This window comes from Rhinoraja longicauda, chromosome 24, assembly GCF_053455715.1.
Source record: "Rhinoraja longicauda isolate Sanriku21f chromosome 24, sRhiLon1.1, whole genome shotgun sequence".
NCBI lineage: Eukaryota > Metazoa > Chordata > Chondrichthyes > Rajiformes > Arhynchobatidae > Rhinoraja > Rhinoraja longicauda.
The window spans coordinates 21953746-21972653 of record NC_135976.1 but is presented as its reverse complement, the minus strand read 5'-3'; the positions used below and the strand labels follow the sequence as shown (position 1 = coordinate 21972653).

Sequence of the window (18908 nt, the reverse complement as noted above, 5' to 3'; positions counted from 1 at the left end):
TGTGAGTCCTTTATTTTTACATAATTGCTGGACATATTGCAGAAACTAATTTTGTTGCACAAACGTATGCACGATTTGAGCTATGGGTTTGATTTTCGGAATGCTTGTTCAACCTTGAAACACTTTTCGCTTGTCACAATTTCTTTCAATTCTGGATTGATGCCATATCTTCATCTTTCAAAACCTGTACATGTTCAAGGGAATTGCCGAGTTTCTTGCAAACAGTGACCAATTTATTTTTAAAACATATCTTCACTGAGGATGCGTCCCTGTGCATCCAGAAGATGTATCTTTCACATTGAAGCCTGGCCCGCCAGTGGCACCTAGGAATAGACTTGGTGACAACAAAGAATAGTTTCGTGACTACTGGAGAAACAGTTGACGGCACGGTAAGACGGCACTCATGGCAGGATGGATTAGCACACCAGTCTGCGTCTTTCGTGAGAAAGAAACCCACTAATGCTACGGAAAGGCCTTATGAAAAATACCCACAGGAGATCCCGAGAGAGAAGGAGGACGAAATCTCCAATGGGACGGACCAAAGGTTATTTAACCATGCCGACGACCTGACTACGTGTATAAGATGCATTTGCGGAAAGCTGTGTAAGACTCACCGTCGCCTTAAAATCTATCAGGCAAGAATGAAATGCTCGGTGAAGGATAATAGGTGCAGCGCACAGGCCTTGAACCTGGTGAGATGCAGGAGGAGCCCCACAGAGCCCAGTCCCTCCACGCACCAGAGTCTCCCAACCCCTGCAGAGTATGTCTACAGCAACGGATTAAGTGGCCCCCAGCCATCACCCGGAACGAATTGCTGCAGTTTAACAAAGACGTGACCAACATCATTCAAGCCACAGCCAAAGGAGATGCAGATCGCCGACTCCAAATAATGACTGCCATCATTATAAGTTATGCCTCTGAAAGATTTGGCATGTTGCGAAAGGTAACACCAAGCTCACCATTTACACCATCAACCGCAGGCCAGCAAAATACAACTGCAGCAGGAGCTTCAAACCCTCAAAAACCAGTACAAGTCATCTACCGACGAGGAGATGCAAGCCTTGGACGACCTATGAATCATCCTAAGGAAAAGTCTTATGACCCTCCGCAGAGCAGAGTGGCACAGGAGAAGAAGAAGCAGAAAGAGAGCCAAGAAGCGAGCTGCGTTCATTACCAATCCATTTGGCTTTAGCAGGCGATTACATGTGGACAAGCGCAATGGCCGCTTCATGTGCTCAACAGATGAAGTCAATCGCTTCCTCCATGACACCCTGAGCGATCCGATGAGGGAACAGGAGGTCGAACCCACGAAAGCTCTCATCAGCCCAGCCCCCACAACAACAGAGTTCAATCTGATAGAGCCGTCTGAAGGAGGTTAAGGAGGACATCAAGGCGGCACGCCAGCCTCTGCTCCAGGCCCTAGAGGCATACCATACTTAGTGTACAAGCGCAGCGCAGAGGTCCTTCGACATCTATGGAAGATCTTGAAGGTGGTGGCCGAGGGGGACAGTTTCTGACCAGTGGATGTGCGCTGAGGGAGTTTCGATCCCGAAAGAGGAAAACTCAAAGAACATCAATCAGTTTTGTTCAATCTCGCAGGTGAGCTTCGAAAGGAAGGTGTTTTTCAGCATTGTCTTCCGAAGATTAACTGAGTTTCTCCTCAAACAGCCGCATCGAACCCTCAGTGCAGAGAGGTGGGATTCCTGGACTTCCCGAACGCTTGGAGCACATTGGAGTAGTCATGCTGGTCATCAGAGAAGCCCATCAAAACAGAAGAGGCCTAGTTGTTCTGTGGTTCGACCTGTCCAATGCCAATGGGTCCATACCGCACAGACTGGTTGTGTTTGCACTACACCGCCACAATATTCCCAGTAAGATCAATGTCCTCATCCTGCATTATCATAATTTCAGGCTGAGGGTGACCTCTGGGTCAGGAACATCAGACTGGCAACGGCTTGGAAAAGGAATTATAACGGGCTGCACCATTTGTGTTATTGATTTTGATCTTGCCATGAATATGGTGGCTAAAACAGCCGAGGTTGAATGTAACGACAGTCCGGAATGGCGGGACTGTCGTATGTTGAAAGGCTGGAGCAATTAGGCTGGTATACACTGGAATTTAGAAGGATGAGGGGGATCTTATTGAAACATATAAGATAATTAGGGGATTGGACACATTAGAGGCAGGAAACATGTTCCCAATGTTGGGGGAGTCCAGAACAAGGGGCCACAGTTTAAGAATAAGTGGTAGGCCATTTAGAACGGAGATGAGGAATAACTTTTTCAGTCAGAGAGCGGTGAAGGTGTGGAATTCTCTGCCTCGGAAGGCAGTGGAGGCCAGTTCGTTGGATGCTTTCAAGAGAGAGCTGGGTAGAGCTCTTAAGGATAGCGGAGTGAGGGGGTCTGGGGAGAAGGCAGGAACAGGGTACTGATTGAGAGTGATCAGCCATGATCGCATTGAATGGCGGTGCTGGCTCGAAGGGCTGAATGGCCTACTCCTGCACCTAATGTCTATTGTCTATTGTCTATTGTAACCTGTAACCATGTCTGGTCTACGATAGCTCCCAATAAAACCTTTTATGGGCGACCTTACCATCACCACAACATCGGTCCCAGGGAGTAGATGGATCCTACAAGGTCTTGAGGAACTTATCATCTGGGAAAGGATGAGTTTCAAGCCAACCAAGTCAAGGTCCATGGTGCTGAAGAAGGGGAAGGTGGCTGACAAATTCCACTTATTATTATCCGGAACTGCCATTCCCTCCATCACTGAGCAACCTGTTCAGAGTTTGAGGAAGCTTTTTGACGCAACTCTGAAAGACTCTGCCGCCATTTAAAAGTCCATCGAAGACCTTGAAGCCTGGCTCACCAAAGTCGACAAGGCAGGCTCTCCTGACAGATTCAAGGCATGGATCTATCAGCATTCCACCCTGCCCCGAGTTCTGTGGCCTCTGCAGGTTTACGCTGTTCCATTGACCACAGTTGAGTCCCTCTAAAGGAAGATCAGTGGCTTTCTCCGCAGGTGGCTTGGCCTTCCCCGCAGCCTCAACAGTGCAGCACTGTATTGGACCAGTAACATCTTGCAGTTCCCATTCAGTGCCGTCACTGAAGAGCTTATGGTGGCACGGACAAGATAGGCCCTGCAGTACAGGGACTCGAAGGACCCGAAGGTGTTATCGGCTCCATTGAGGTGAGAACAGGGAGGAAATCGAGGGCGGAGAAAGCAGTGGAGGTGGCAGTCACGCGTAAGGCAAAGGACGTTGGAGGAAGTAATGGCAACTGGCAGAGCGGGCTTGGGATACTTCCCTAAGACCCAGGTTGGCAAGGCCCAGGGCAAGGAGAGACGCCATCTAATCCAGGAAGAGGTTCGAGAAGGAGTGGAGGAAGAGCGTGTGAGCAGAACGGTGCGGCTCAGGCAGCAGGGAGCGTGGACAAGGTGGGAGAGCATGCCGCAGCGCAGGATTACCTGGTCAAACTCCATACAGGCAGACCTCCAGCGCATTAGGTTCCTTGTCCAAGCTGTCTACCATGCCCTACCATGCCCATCAAACCAGGTCTAGGGCAAGAGCAAGACACCTTCCTCCCACTTTGTTCTGGAAGATGATCATTAGAACATCTCCTCGGCAGCTGCCCATTTTCCCTTGGGGAACGTCGCTATCGTTGGCGCCAGGACCAGGTGCTCAATGTGGTTGCTGAGAGCATAGGCACTACCATCAGTAACAGCAAACACCACCACGCCCCAAAGAAATCAATCACTTTTGTCAAAGCTGGAGAGAAGCCTCGACCGCAACCAAAAACAAGGGCGGGCTTTCTCTACACGGTCACTGACTGGCAGCTGCACGTCGATCTGGCCAAACCGCTGAAATTTCCACAGCACATCACAACAACCACCCTCCGGCCAGACATGATCATCACCTCCGAAGTGACAATGGGAAGAGCGTATTAAAGAAGCAAATGAGAGGAAACGCGCAAAGTACCAGGAACTGGTGGAGATGTGCCGGGTCGGAGCCTGGAAGACATGCTATGAACCCATAGAGGTGGGCTGTAGAGCCTTTGCAGGACGCCCACTCTCAACCACTTGGCCATTACGGGGCTGCAAAGAAGAGGACCATTCAATCCGCAAACGAATCCGCAGCGAAAGCCACTACATGGTTTTGGATTAAGAGGACGGTTGCTGCTGGGACGCAAGTCGGGACCTGATCAACCCTGGATGGGTCGCCTGGGCGAGGTTGTCTGATGTTGTGAGACCCGAAACACCCGATTACCCCAGGTCACATCACTGAGAATGCGTCCCAGTGCACCCAGAAGATGTGTATTTCACTTTCAATGAGTCAGAAGCAATCCTAACAAAATTATATGTCTCATTGACTCATAAGAAAACATTCTATAACACCACCGACCTTCAAGCAAGTGTTCTTGGTATATCTGTGTTCCTCTCCAAATCATTTGGAACGTATTATTTTTTCATGAAAGCGTATTTCTGTTGGGTTCTGGCGCAATTCCAAACCATATATGTAATTTCGTTTAAATGTCAGCAGCCAGAAATATCGCGATTTGGACAATCCTAAATAAATTTACAAAATGACAAAATATAGCATGGACTAATTTTGTCATCTTACCAATGTCTTTCTTCCTTAGCATTTCCTCTGGAAATACATATAATTTTGTTAGGATTGCTTCTGACTCATTGAAACAACATTTACGAAGAGTAACATTACCGCCAATGTTTGAGGAAGTTTGAGGTAGACGAAGACGATATTATCACAACGTTTAAGAAGCATTTACACTGATACCTCCTTAGGTTTAGAGCGGTATGGGCCAAGCACTGGCAGGTGGGACTACAGTAGATGGGGCATGTTGGCCGGTGTGGGCAAGTTGGGGTGAAGGCCCTATTTTCACTTTATATTACTCTATGACACGATAGTGGGCGCCAAGAGGAGTGGTGCAGAGCTAGAGGCAGATGTGCCAACTGATGTGTACCCTAGCAGCTTATGACCACTAGCCCCATGTATATGCTAGCCCCATGTCTACGAATGGCGTTGCCAAGTGACACTTGAATAAATAACGGGCAAAAAAGAACATTGGTGTGTTGCAGCCATGATTGGAACGTATGAAGTGATGCTGTCATCATATCTGATAAAAGATTTTGAACCAACATTTGGACAATCCCATTCCTACCCACACATAGTCCTCAACCTGCTGAAATCTGCCACAGAACATTGGTTGCTCCAGTTTGCGCCATCTGCTATCTCTTGATTTTCAATAGGGTCCAAAGGAGATTTGTCAGAATTGCCCCAGGAATGATTGGGTTAACATATGATGAGCGTTTGACGATGTTCATCTTTTACTCACTGGAGTTTGGAAGGATGAGGGAAACCTCATTGAAACTTAGCAAATAGTGCAAGGTTTGGATAGAGTGGATGTGCAGGATGTTTCCGTCAGTGGGAGAGTCTAGGACCAGATGTCATAACCTCAGAATTAAAGTATGTTCCGTTGGAAATGATATCAGGTGGGATTTCTTTAGCCAGACAGTGGCGAATCCGTGTAATGCATTGCCACAGACAGCTGTGGGGGCCAAATCAATGAATATGTTTTAAAGCGGAGATTGAAAAGTTCTTGACTAGTACAGGTGTCAGGGGTTGCGGGGAGAACGCAGGGGAATGGGGTAGCGAGGGGAAATAGAGCAGTAATGTTTAAATGGCGGAGTAGACTTGATGGGCCGAATGGCCCAATTCTTCTCCTATCTCTTACGAAACTTATGAACCTATGAACAGTGTAATCGTGACTTTTTATAAGTTACATTGATTTACTTAAATAACTGACTCTTTACTAAGCGCTGCCTGAAAGGTGAATGTTCCTGGCAAATGAATCCTCCCCCCTCTTGATGATAATGTTCACTAACATGGCCAGATTTTAATGTTTCTAAAGTTTTTCCGCTTGCCATAATATTGCAATGGAATATTTAATTAACACAGCAATATTGGCAAATATTTTGCATTCCCCACCAATCATGACGATTTTCTTTGTTTGAATGCTGTGTGGTCTTCACTGTCCATCTTTCAACATGGCATCATAGGAAGCAATGCTACCACATTATCACGAAATAATCCACATACTCTGCTCATCCGCCTAAGTGTGAGATCATTTATCTTAAAATAAATGCATCCTGTCCATATGCATCATCCAGATTATGTAAGCGCTTAGACTGACATCATTTTCCTTCCATTTTTTTAATATTCAGTGACAGCAAGCGTATTCCGTGTTTTTTGTTTTCTCCCCAACTTGTTTTGAAGCCTAGATGGCAACATAAAGTCGCACCACTTCCCTTTATCAGTTACACGCTTCCATCTGGTCCAGTTAGGGCGTAACCCACCCGGATTCACAGTCTCACCTATCGCTATAATTGCTGCAGTGAACATAAAGTGAAACCACCCTCTCTTGTACAATTTATTCGGCCACTTAGCACCGAATCCTGTTCAGCACAGCACTTGACAGCACAGATTACCCAGAGCTTCGCTGAGGATTGCTGCTGAGAATCTGATGTGTGTCTCAAGGCTAAACTAGTAAGAGCTATGTTCCCGACGGGGTCACCCTTGGCGGACATTTCGAGGAGAATATTCTTGGCAAAGGGGTTACAGGAACCCGTTGTTGGTAATGATACAAGCGGAATATGGTGATCAAATCTATAGCATGGAGAAACTGCCAAACTGCTTGGAGACGTTGTCGTTGGACACCGGTCGATGTCTGCCACCGACCTTATGGCGGTTGTTCGTGCAACTGTCCCCCCACAATAAAAAAAAAACATGCCACTAATAGACTAATAGCCATGTATGGCCATACCACCGAAAGGATCCATAAGGTGGAACCTCACACCTGGCTTTGAGTACTCACCATTGAAGATCTAGAGGTTACATTCTTAGTCGTCTTCATTTATTTAAATGTTATCAGCTATATATATTCAACATGCATGGCCTCTCCCTTCAACCTCCATATAACATTATTGTGGAATATCCACGAATATTTTTATCTCTGCCTGTTTACACTCATCCTTTAGAAAGCGCTACAGCCGGCTGTAGGTGTCTTGAACCTCATATTAAAGTGCAAAATACTGCAATGGATCACGTCTCTTGCCACAGAAACGACTACCGTTTCATACAAGCATCGCATCATCCTCCCCCACTTATCAGCCTCAATGCTTCTGTGCTTTGATGCAGGGCATTATTTCAACCTTTCGGACATGCCTTAGAGGAGTGAGCCTTAGAGGAGCAAGCGCTGCCGTCGCAGCTGCGGCTTGCCTGCAGTCCGTCTGTCTTTTGTGTTTTTTGTTGTTTTTGTATGAATTGTAGTTTTAATATGGTGTAGTGTTGTATGTTATGTTATGTGGGGGTGGGGGGGTGGGAGGGAACGGGAACTGTAAAATTCTCTCTCCCGAACGGAGACGCGACCTTTGTTTCTGTGTCGTGTCTCCGTTCCCGTTGCGGCCTACCATCGGCCATGCACCTGGGACCACCTGGGGCTCTGGTTCGCAGAGCCCGCGGCCCGGACTCACCACCTGCGGCGCTGGCTGCCTGCGGATGCTGCGGGAGCGGCTGCGATTCGTCTCCGGAGGCTCCGGCGCGGGCCGCGTGGACGTCGGAAGCCCGCAGGCCCCTGGATGGGGGCCGACATCGGGAGCTCCGGCAGCGGCAGAGGCAGCGTGTTCGCCCGCCCCGAATCGCGGGGCTTGGGTCGGCCCGCCGCGGACCTTTCACCGTCCGGCGCGGCCTGGAATAGGCCGTGGACCTTTCACCGTCCAGCGGGGGCTTCAATATCGGGAGCCCCGACCGCCCCGACGTGGCAACTCCAACAGCCTGACCGCGGGAGAAGACGGCAGGGAAGAGAAAAAGACATTTTTGGCCTTCCATCACAGTGAGGAGGGACTGGAGGAGACTCACTGTGATGGATGTTTCTTTTTGTTTGGTGTTAGTTGTGATTGTATGTGTTATTGCATTTTTATTGATTATTCTTATTGGTCTTATTGTTTAACTGCGGGTAATGTTTCATTTCACTACACATTTATGTGTATGTGACAAATAAACGACTATTGACTATTGACTATTGACTATTGATTAGCCATCTCAGCTTTCCAACAAATGTATGCATGCGTTCCTCACCGATATACTGTTTTGTCGCATCAGACTGTGTTATCTTAAGCTGCCTGATAAACATTAATTTCCAGCATATAGCTGTACATCATGATTCAATCTGGCGATCCAATGAAGTAACAGGTGTTGAATCTGGTGAAATCAATGGTAACGCATGTAAATATAGGTATCCCGGCCACAAGAAGTATTCTCAACTTTGATAGGCATCTACCAAGTCATAGAACCCCGAGATCGCTTGCCATATAAATGATTTTTCCGAACTGCTTCATTATTTTAAAGGGCGAACGAACTTGAAACATGTTACATTGAAACTAAGCTCCTGATTAGCATACACCATAGCGAAAGTTTAACCAATTCATTAACCTTAAATGTTATGTAAATGCCAATTGGGCTAATTGACCAAATATAGCTGCGTCCCCAATGCACGGGAATTTGTGAACCCTGAATCATAAACTATGTCGTTTGTCTCCATTGAGACAAAATTGGTCATTCAGCCCTCCTTCGATTTCCACAACCATTGTTTTTCGGTATTTCCTTGCTGACCCATCTCCTCTCCCTCCATCCATTGTAAGAACCTCTCCCTGGTTGTTACTCTCTTTCAGGCATGTCACTAGCTTGTTGGCGTTGCTGCGGCATGGTGATATCGCGACAACTTCCTGTTCAAGGTATTAATTTCTCATCATCTCCTGTCTTCTCATAGATCGATGGTCCCCCCGTCATTGCCCTATTCCGAGAGCATATCCTCTTGAATAGATATCGATGGCTAAATTTTCGACACTGTTTGCTCCATGTCTCTTCAAATAGATTGACGAAAGTACCTTCGCTGGAAAATTGAATAATCTAGAGAATGTCCGCGGGAAGATGGAGAGTACAAAATATGGTTAAAGCAAATGGCGCTTAAAGTTGTGCGTACTCCATAGGATGCGGAGTGGTTTTTTTGTGCAACTTGACACTGACTTTCTCATTATTTGCAGTCATTCAACGGTTTGACAAATGCCTTCTGAAGGGAGATTGGGGCTCAAGAACACATAATGGATATGGTAGCGGCACTCATCTGCGAAACAAATATATATACATGGAAGGAACACTGATGAAAGTTAGGTCTATTAATATCTCACCTTTCTTTTGCAGATCCTCTTTTAAAGAGTCGAGTTCTGCAAATGCAAAGGATGGGTGACAATAGACAATAGACAATAAACAATAGGTGCAGGAGTAGGCCATTCAGCCCTTCGAGCCAGCACCGCCATTCAATGCGATCATGGCTGATCACTCTCAATCAGTACCCCGTTCCTGCCTTCTCCCCATACCCCCTCACTCCGCTATCCTTAAGAGCTCTATCCAGCTCTCTCTTGAAAGCATCCAACGACCTGGCCTCCACTGCCTTCTGAGGCAGAGAATTCCACACCTTCACCACTCTCTGACTGAAAAAGTTCTTCCTCATCTCTGTTCTAAATGGCCTACCCCTTATTCTTAAACTGTGGCCCCTTGTTCTGGACTCCCCCAAAATTGGGAACATGTTTCCTGCCTCTAATGTGTCCAATCCCCTAATTATCTTATATGTTTCAATAAGACCCCCCTCATCCTTCTAAATTCCAGTGCATACAAGCCCAATCGCTCCAGCCTTTCAACATACGACAGTCCGGCCATTCCGGGAATTAACCTAGTGAACCTACGTTGCACGCCCTCCATAGCAAGAATATCCTTCCTCAAATTTGGAGACCAAAACTGCACACAGTATTCCAGGTGCGGTCTCACCAGGGCCCGGTACAACTGTAGAAGGACCTCTTTGCTCCTATACTCAACTCCTCTTGTTACGAAGGCCAACATTCCATTGGCTTTCTTCACTGCCTGCTGTACCTGCATGCTTCCTTTCATTGACTGATGCACTAGGACACCCAGATCTCGTTGAACTCCCCCTCCTCCTAACTTGACACCATTCAGATAATCTGCCTTTCTATTCTTACTTCCAAAGTGAATAACCTCACACTTATCTACATTATACTGCATCTGCCATGTATCCGCCCACTCACACAACCTGTCCAAGTCACCCTGCAGCCTTATTGCATCTTCCTCACAATTCACACTACCCCCCAGCTTAGTATCATCTGCAAATTTGCTAATGGTACTTTTAATCCCTTCGTCTAAGTCATTAATGTATATCGTAAATAGCTGGGGTCCCAGCACCGAATCTTGCGGTACCCCACTGGTCACTGCCTGCCATTCCGAAAGGGATCCATTTATCCCCACTCTTTGCTTTCTGTCTGTCAACCAATTTTCTATCCATGTCAGTACCCTACCCCCAATACCATGTGCCCTAATTTTGCCCACTAATCTCCTATGTGGGACCTTGTCGAAGGCTTTCTGAAAGTCGAGGTACACCACATCCACTGACTCTCCCCTGTCAATTTTCCTAGTTACATCCTCAAAAAATTCCAGTAGATTTGTCAAGCATGATTTCCCCTTCGTAAATCCATGCTGACTCGGAACGATCCTGTTACTGTTATCCAAATGCTCAGCAATTTCGTCTTTATAATTGACTCCAGCATCTTCCCCACCACTGATGTCAGACTAACTGGTCTATAATTACCCGTTTTCGCTCTCCCTCCTTTCTTAAAAAGTGGGATAACATTTGCTATCCTCCAATCCACAGGAACTGATCCTGAATCTATAGAACATTGAAAAATGATCTCCAATGCTTCCACTATTTCTAGAGCCACCTCCTTAAGTACCCTGGGATGCAGACCATTAGGCCCTGGGGATTTATCAGCCTTCAGTCCCATCAGTCTACCCAAAACCATTTCCTGCCTAATGTGGATTTTCTTCAGTTCCTCCATCACCCTAGGTTCTCCGGCCCCTAGAACATTTGGGAGATTGTGTGTATCTTCCTCAGTGAAGACAGATCCAAAGTAACGGTTTAACTCGTCTGCCATTTCTTTGTTCCCCATAATAAATGCCCCTGCTTCTGTCTTCAAGGGATCCAAATTTGCCTTGACTATTTTTTTCCTCTTCACGTACCTAAAAAAACTTTCGCTATCCTCCTTTATATTATTGGCTAGATTACCCTCGTACCTCATCTTTTCTCCCCGTATTGCCTTTTTAGTTAACTTTTGTTGCTCTTTAAAAGAGTCCCAATCCTCTGTCTTCCCACTCTTCTTTGCTATGTTATACTTCCTCTCCTTAATTTTTATGCTGTCCCTGACTTCCCTTGTCAGTTCCAAGCAAAGTGATTACACACCCGCACTGGTTCCTTGCAATCAACCTTACATCGCTAATTTTTTGCCGTTTTAAAATTATATAATATATAAAGGGATAAATATAAGGGGAATATTAGCACGTTACAGGCGAACATAGCCACGGGGATGGCTTGAAAAAAGGAATTCTAATTTGTTTCAATTAGATCACCCCGATACGGCGAATACCTAGTGTAATCTGAGGAATAGGACATACAGGCATTTAGACGAACAAAGGCTGATTTGTGATAGTCAACATCTGATTGAGTTTTTTGAAAACTTGCCCACAAAGGTAGACGAGGGCATACGTGAAGACGTTATCATGTAGATGACTTCAGTAAAGCATTCGACAAAGTTCCGCATGGTCAGCTGCTCTGGAAGGTGATATCGCATGCGACCAATGGAGAGATGGCTGAATGGATAGAAAATTGGCTTCATGGAAGGAAGCAGAGGTGTGATGGTGGAAGGTTGCTTCTCGGACTGGAGGCCTGTGACCAGCGGTGTGTCTCAGGTATGGGTGCTGGGTTCGCTACTGTTTACCAATTATACTAATGATTTGGATGACTGCGTACACGAGAAGATTAGCAAGATTACATATGATACAAATGTGCGCGATTTTGCAGATGGTGAAAATGGCTGTGCAAAATTGCAGCAGGAAATTAATCGATTGGCCAAGTATGCTGAGGAATGGTTGATGGAATTTAATGCCTAGAAATTTGAGATGTTGCGTTTTGGAAAGTCTAACATGGGCATGACCTACACTGGGGAGTGTTGTACAGCAGAGGGATCTAGGATTGTAGGTTCATGATCCCTTGAAGGCGGAGCCGCAGGTAGATAGGGTGGGAAAAAAGACCTTTGGCCCATTGGACTTCATCTGTCAGAGTATTGAGTATAGAAGTTGGGAAGTCGTGGTGCTGTTGTATAAGACGTTAATGAGGTCGCATTTACATCATTGTGTTCAATTCCGGGCACCGTTAATGAAAATATGTTGTCATGCTGGATAGGGTACAGCGAAGATTTGCAAAGGTGCTGCCAGGGCTAAATGTCTTGAGCTATAGGGAGAGGTTGAGTATGCTGAGAATCTATTCATTGGAGCGCAATAGGATGACGGGTGTATTGAGGTGTATTAAATCTCAACCGACTTGATGCATGGAGTCTCTTGCTCATAATAGATGAATCGAAGACCAAAGGGCATTGATTTAAGGTGAATGGAAATAGATTTCTTTGAAATATGAGGTGTAACTTTTTCACACAATGGGCCGTGAGTGTATGGAACAGGCTACCAGAGGAGGTTGTTGCGGCAGGGATTATCCCAACATTGAAGAAACAGATAGACATTTATATGGATAGGAAAGGTTTGGTGGGATGTGGACCAAACGCTGGCAGGTGGGACTAGTACAGTTGGGACATGTTGAGCAGTGTGGGCAAGTTGGACCGCAGGGCCTATTTCCACACTGTATGACACTATGTGATCATAAGCTATCCGTCGTATGCTTGAATGAAGTACTTTCTCTTTTAATACACAGGGTCAAGAAAACCTTTTCAGAACTGTATTGTCTGATACCCCAAATATGAATCCAGTTTTTTTAATGTGACATATTCGGAAATGGCCTTCGAATACGTTATTTAACACGTAACGCGGTGCCCGTATGTATACTTTGAGATTTGTTGCCTATAAATCTATTCAATGCTACAGGGACGTGAATTATGTCGCCAGTGAGCGATTGTCGTCATTTAGTGCTGGAAAAAAATACTTATCGAGGTATGAATTGAGTAAAATAATGGGAAACTATTCAGGCAGCATTCAAACACGTGCTGCAAATATGAATGTATTAGGTAATATTCTTTGTTTCTGTGTAACGTGCAATTTATATATTAATGACTCGCATTTCACACATGCCTTCACACTATAGCAAAATAGGAGATTCCGCTGTTATTACTGAAAGAGCCACATTGAAAATCTCTCCATACGATGTCTCGTTTGGCGTTGTAATTCAGCGTTTCAGTAATTTACCTGCGTTTTTTTCACGAAGCTCTGCATCTGCAAGATGAAATTGGAGGAGCGCCGAAGTTTTACCGACAAGATTGAATGGCACATGATCAAGTCATAAGGGTAGGCACGTCATAATGCACAGGGCCGTATCCTATTCTGCAGCGGCATGTTTACTTTAATGAACAGATTTATATATGTATTTCTCATGAATGATAAGAAATATTTCCATCTTATTCAAGAAAACACATATTTATTGCCAATCAACTGCACATTTCAGAATACACATGAATACAGAGGACTTTGATTAATAGAACTCGAGCTTTAAAAAACGGGGAATGGGCAACACACGAGTAACTCCCTTCACGTATGAGGTGATAAACAACAATTTAATGATTTATGCCCTGGTTCCCACCGTCAAAGACGCAATTCTGTCCAGGTCCTGAAAAGAAACGACGCATATGTTAGCACTTATTCCTTATAATTGCTAGGGCTTTTAAAATGAGTAGCATTGTTTTAAGAAATAGAAGGATTCGTAAAGATTGGTGGAACATTGTAGCACCTCGTCTGCAATTACTATCACATTCAATTTAACTTCATTTCCTGTATACGGGCAAGGAACATAATGTCTTTTATTGTAGAGCAGGGGAGGGAAAAAGCACGGAAAACAGAAAATATTGTGATACATTCAATCGTGTACTGTTATTGTATTAAGCAAAAACAGAATGAAGATAATCAAAGTGGCATGGTGGAAACCATATCGTGGCAATTGTTAATTTGCAAACAACGAGATAAGGCTATTTGAATTATTGGGAAACCGGCTGAGACCTCACTGTCCACAGCTTCCCTAGAAAATACTGTACCAGAACCAGCTATCTTGGAAGTCACACCTTGTAGTAAACCACATAGAATGACGTCTCCGATCTGACAATGACATATCGCTTGTCCCCTCGGACCAAATATATAACACTATAATTTAAACTTCAATTGATTACTTACAATTATCAGAACATATTGGGACTGGTTGGTAAAGTGCAACGTCCTATCATTAACTACCACTTATCATAAAGTCGGTAGACTGGTAATTCTATATGTTAGTAAAAAATCCGATTGATTAAAAAGTTCATCTTTCAGTGTACTCTGAGTTAGGAGTACTCTGAATGGGACTGTGCGACTCTCCTTTTGCACATCTAAATAAAGTGTGCCTGGAAAACCAGTGCAAGTTGTTATAGACCAGTTGATAGGCGACGACAGTTCTTGTAAGTTCCACCGAGGTGGTTAATTTTTAACTTTCCTTTTCGAGAAAACGTAATTGAGTCCCGGTGACAAATCGTTTACGAGTCCGTGGTCGCTCATACTTATGCATAAGATTGAGCCTAACACTGGAATACAAATTTCCTCTTGTGTACAGTAGTTCATCTGTGCCATGGCATTGGCAGCTGAACTGAAAAATGCTGGTAATTGCGGCGTTGAGCAGAGAGAATGGGAAATGCAACAGAAGGTTGGAAGAACCCGTTAAGGAATAAGGTCCTGCCAGGGGTGCCGCTGCAGTTCAAGGATCGAATCCCCCACTAGGTACTTCGGTGTTGGACCCACGAACAGAATAAAGGAGAGTTCTGGCACTCGGATGTTCGCGTCGTGACGAGGACCTGCGGGATGGCTCCGACGGGGAGCATAGGAAGGAGGACACTTGTGCGCACAAGGAGAAATCGCCGCGTGCGAGTGTGAATTAGTGTTTGTGTGAAACATAAATTTCTAAAGACCTAAGTGAATTCCGGCGGTTTATGTGTTTGTGCATTTTGGTCCTGAAAATACACAGTATGTTGATAACTGGGAAGTATGAACGAGTGAAACGTATAAATGTTTTCCACCGACAGTACGTTTAATTTCAACCGACGCAGAATGTGAAATGCATGAAAAACATAGGTTGGTGTGCATTTACTCACAGGAAAAGAGATAAACCGAAGCGGCTTTCTTGGTAAAGGAAGTTTCCGCCTGGGTGGGTTCGAGTCCCACCTAGATTAATTGTTTTGAGTTTTAGGTCCTATGAACGTTGGTCAGATTCCACTGCAAGTGTAGGTCCAATTCCTGTGAAAGGGGGTTCTCTATTCAGAGGATGGTGAATCTGTGGAATTATTTGCCACAAAAGGCTATTTAGGCCAAGGCAATTGATATATTTAAGGCAGAGATAGAGAGATTTCTTATTAGTACATGTGTCAGAGGTTATCGGGAGAAGGCAGGAGAATAGGGTTAGGAAGGAAAGGTAGATCAGTAATGTCTAAATGGCAGAGTAAACTTGATGGGCTGAATGGCCTAATTCTGCTCCAAACACTTATGATCTTATGAATCATGGTTCCTCGGTCTGAGAAATATCTATCACCGCCACCTTAAAATATACCCATTGATCTGGATTCCTCTTCCATCGCAGGAAGATAATACCAGATATCCCTCCCATGTCACTCTTTTCTTCCAAGTTTCCCCTCCTCTGATAATCAGTCTGATGAGGTCGTGACCCGAAACGTCTTAGTTAATTCCTGTGGACCGCGGTTCGATGTCTTTATTCTGGAATCATTGCTCACATATATCCCATGTAAGCTATAGCAGGTCAATCCTGTCCATTACTGAAAATGTTCGCTGTGTGCAGATTCTTGCGATGCTGAAGGAGGATATTGAAATCCAGACCCGATTCGTCATTTGTCTTGGGATTGTCTCGAATTCCAGGGTTGATGCAGATAGATTATTCTCTGCAGAAAATAACATTGTTTGCAAAAACATTTAAAAATCTGCTCCTTTGCGTTTCGATAGGTTGTGGAAACCAACATGGAAGCGTGGTTCTTTGAATGTCGAGTCGCAGGTCGATAAAGTGGTCAAAAAGGCCTTTGGCACTTTCGCCTTCAACAGTCAGAGTACTGAATATAGAAGTTGGGAGGTCACAAGACGTTGGTCCGACAGTGATTAGAATATTGTGTTCAGTTTTGGGCACCATGTTATGGGAAATATATTGTCAAGCATGAAAGGGTTCAGGAAAGACTTACGACGTTTTTGGCAAGGCTAGAAGGTGTGAGTTGTAGGGAGAGATTGATTAGGATGGGTCTCTATTCCCTGGTCCGTTGGAGCATAAGTGCTGATCTTATAGAGATGAAAAATGAATCAGGAGAGGAATAGATCGGGTAGATGCACAGAGTTTCTTGCCCAGAGTAAGGGAATCGAGGACCAGAGGACATAAAGTAGGTTCAAGGTAAAGAGTAAATGATGAAATAGGAATTCGATGGGTACATTTTCACACAAGGTGTGGCGGGTGTATGGAACATGCTGCCAGAGGAGGTGGTTGAGGCTAGGACTATCCCATTGTTTCAGAAACATTTAGACAGGGACGTGGAATGGAGCGGTTTAAATGGATATGGATCAAGTGCAAGCAAGTGGGGCTCGTGTAGCTGGGACAATGTTGCCCGCTTTTGGGCGAGTTGAGCCGAAGGACATGTTTCACACTGTACCAGTCGGTGACTCTACGACCCGAATGTGTTGAGAGGCTGTGATAGATTTAACATGATTGAATGGTGGATAAGACACAATCGGGTGAATGACCTATCTCTGCTCCTATAACATGAAATTATGTACTTATGATTGAATACTTCCAGCCGCTTTGGTTAGTGGAAGGCAGACACTCGCTATATGCAGCATTTCCATCTGATTTCTGCCGTGCATTGTCCTTTCGTTAGTGCGATGCTGTGAGACATAGGTATCTTTCTGCCCATGTCAATAAAATGTATTATTTCATGCTAGCATAGGATATTTTAAATTCCATCCGTTTATTGCGCACTGGTTTACGGCTTTATCTTGGTAGATAACATTAACTTCACCCTTGTTATCGTGTGAATTCTACTGTATTAAACAGGATGAGCTTTCTTTCTTTAACTCCGGTCATTCAAATTGATACTTAGCTGCAGGGTGTCAGCGTTCACGTGCCCTTCTATTGCTAATAATATTTTTTTGCAATTTCTGTTCACAATCACTTCAATGAAATCCAAAGTTAACATATGATCGGCTTCTAATTAAATGTCTGCATTGCATTTTAGTCATCATGTCCTTACCTGGAAAAGTATCGTGAGAAAATTGAAATGTGTGCTTTTTTGTTATTTATCACAATTAGTCCAAATGTACAATTATATGATCACTGCAACCATTGTACTGCTTGGTATAATTCTGATAATTTCCATAAGTGCAACAAGAATTCTGTACCTACATATTGAGTAAGCATTGCGAAATATATCCGATATTTTTTATTTTTCAAATTAACGCCATTTCGTGCGATATTTTCTTTTTGGGGATTGCGGCATGATTCTGCAGGTCGAACAACAATTTATTCGCAGTACCGTTTCGAGTGTATTTTATACCCCATTGATATTCTGATATGATGTGTTATGATAAAAGGTATTGTCATAAACGTTCCATGTTTTCCTACTCATTCAAGCGTTCATTTGTTTCCTGTGCCAATGCTAATTAATTTAAAGATTCTAGAATTTTAAAACGTACATGAATACCTTGCAGCGAAATTATGGTCTGCTTGATGTGCCAGTTTATTACTGATACGTCTCCCCACTTACTTGCTTCTATTGATGTTTCTAACTCATTCGGTGCAGTCAGAAGATTTTCTTCAATTTGGAATACGGCCGCTAGTCGAGAAGAAGGCGAGGGCGGAACATCGCGAGGCGGTTGATGATGGCGGCGACCGACGGACGAGGACGGACCATTTGGAAGTGAGGACGTCGCTGCTGCGGTAAGGGACAATTGAGGACCCGACGTGAGTGGACCGCTGTGAGGGAGGGTGAAGAACAATACGTGTGGGAACCACCGTAAGGGTGGGGGAAGAACAATGTATAATGGGGGACGTGGCGTGGGGGGAGAGCCCTGAGGGAGAGGCAAGAACAATGGGGAACGGGCGCGCGAGGGCCGCCGTGAGGGAGGGGGAGTGGGCAGAACGAGGAGGACCTGGCTCAGGCGGGGAGGAGGGGATGGGCAGCATAAAGAGAGACCTGGCCGGATACTTCGGAATTCTGCAAGTGCCTTTTATGCGGCGAGAATTTGCATACTTTGGGTTTGCAATCAAATAATACCACTGAGAGGTGTCGCATGTGAAAATAATGTATTCATTCATTCAAAACAGAAATAAGGTACTGCCAAACCTACTTGTTTTCCAATCCTTGCTAGCGTATTGTCAAATCGTGTTTTCTGCTTCCAATTCAGCCTGAGATTTGTTCCCGTCTATGTTTTGAATTATCTGTCCGAATGCATCACAAGGAGATGTGGAGACAACTCGACTATCCCACAGTGACTCAATTTGTTGAGTAAATTTCCCGGTGTTGTTCTAATGTTGCTAATAATAAGGCTGCACATACAGTTTCGGTTTCCTTTAGATGGAATACAATTAGCGCCTCCTCCCCATAACAGTTTTTATTTTTGGTCGCTCAGAAATTGAATTTCCATTATTGTTCTGCTGGGCTAAAAATATTACACGTGTCATTTGGCATTCACGCCATTTGCTCA

General features: G+C 44.7%; 1 pseudogene; it reads left to right on the top strand.

The window, feature by feature from the left end:
- Positions 1-778: 778 nt before the first annotated feature.
- LOC144605220 (uncharacterized) overlaps positions 779-18908 on the top strand; it is a 19412-nt pseudogene continuing 1282 nt past the window's right edge.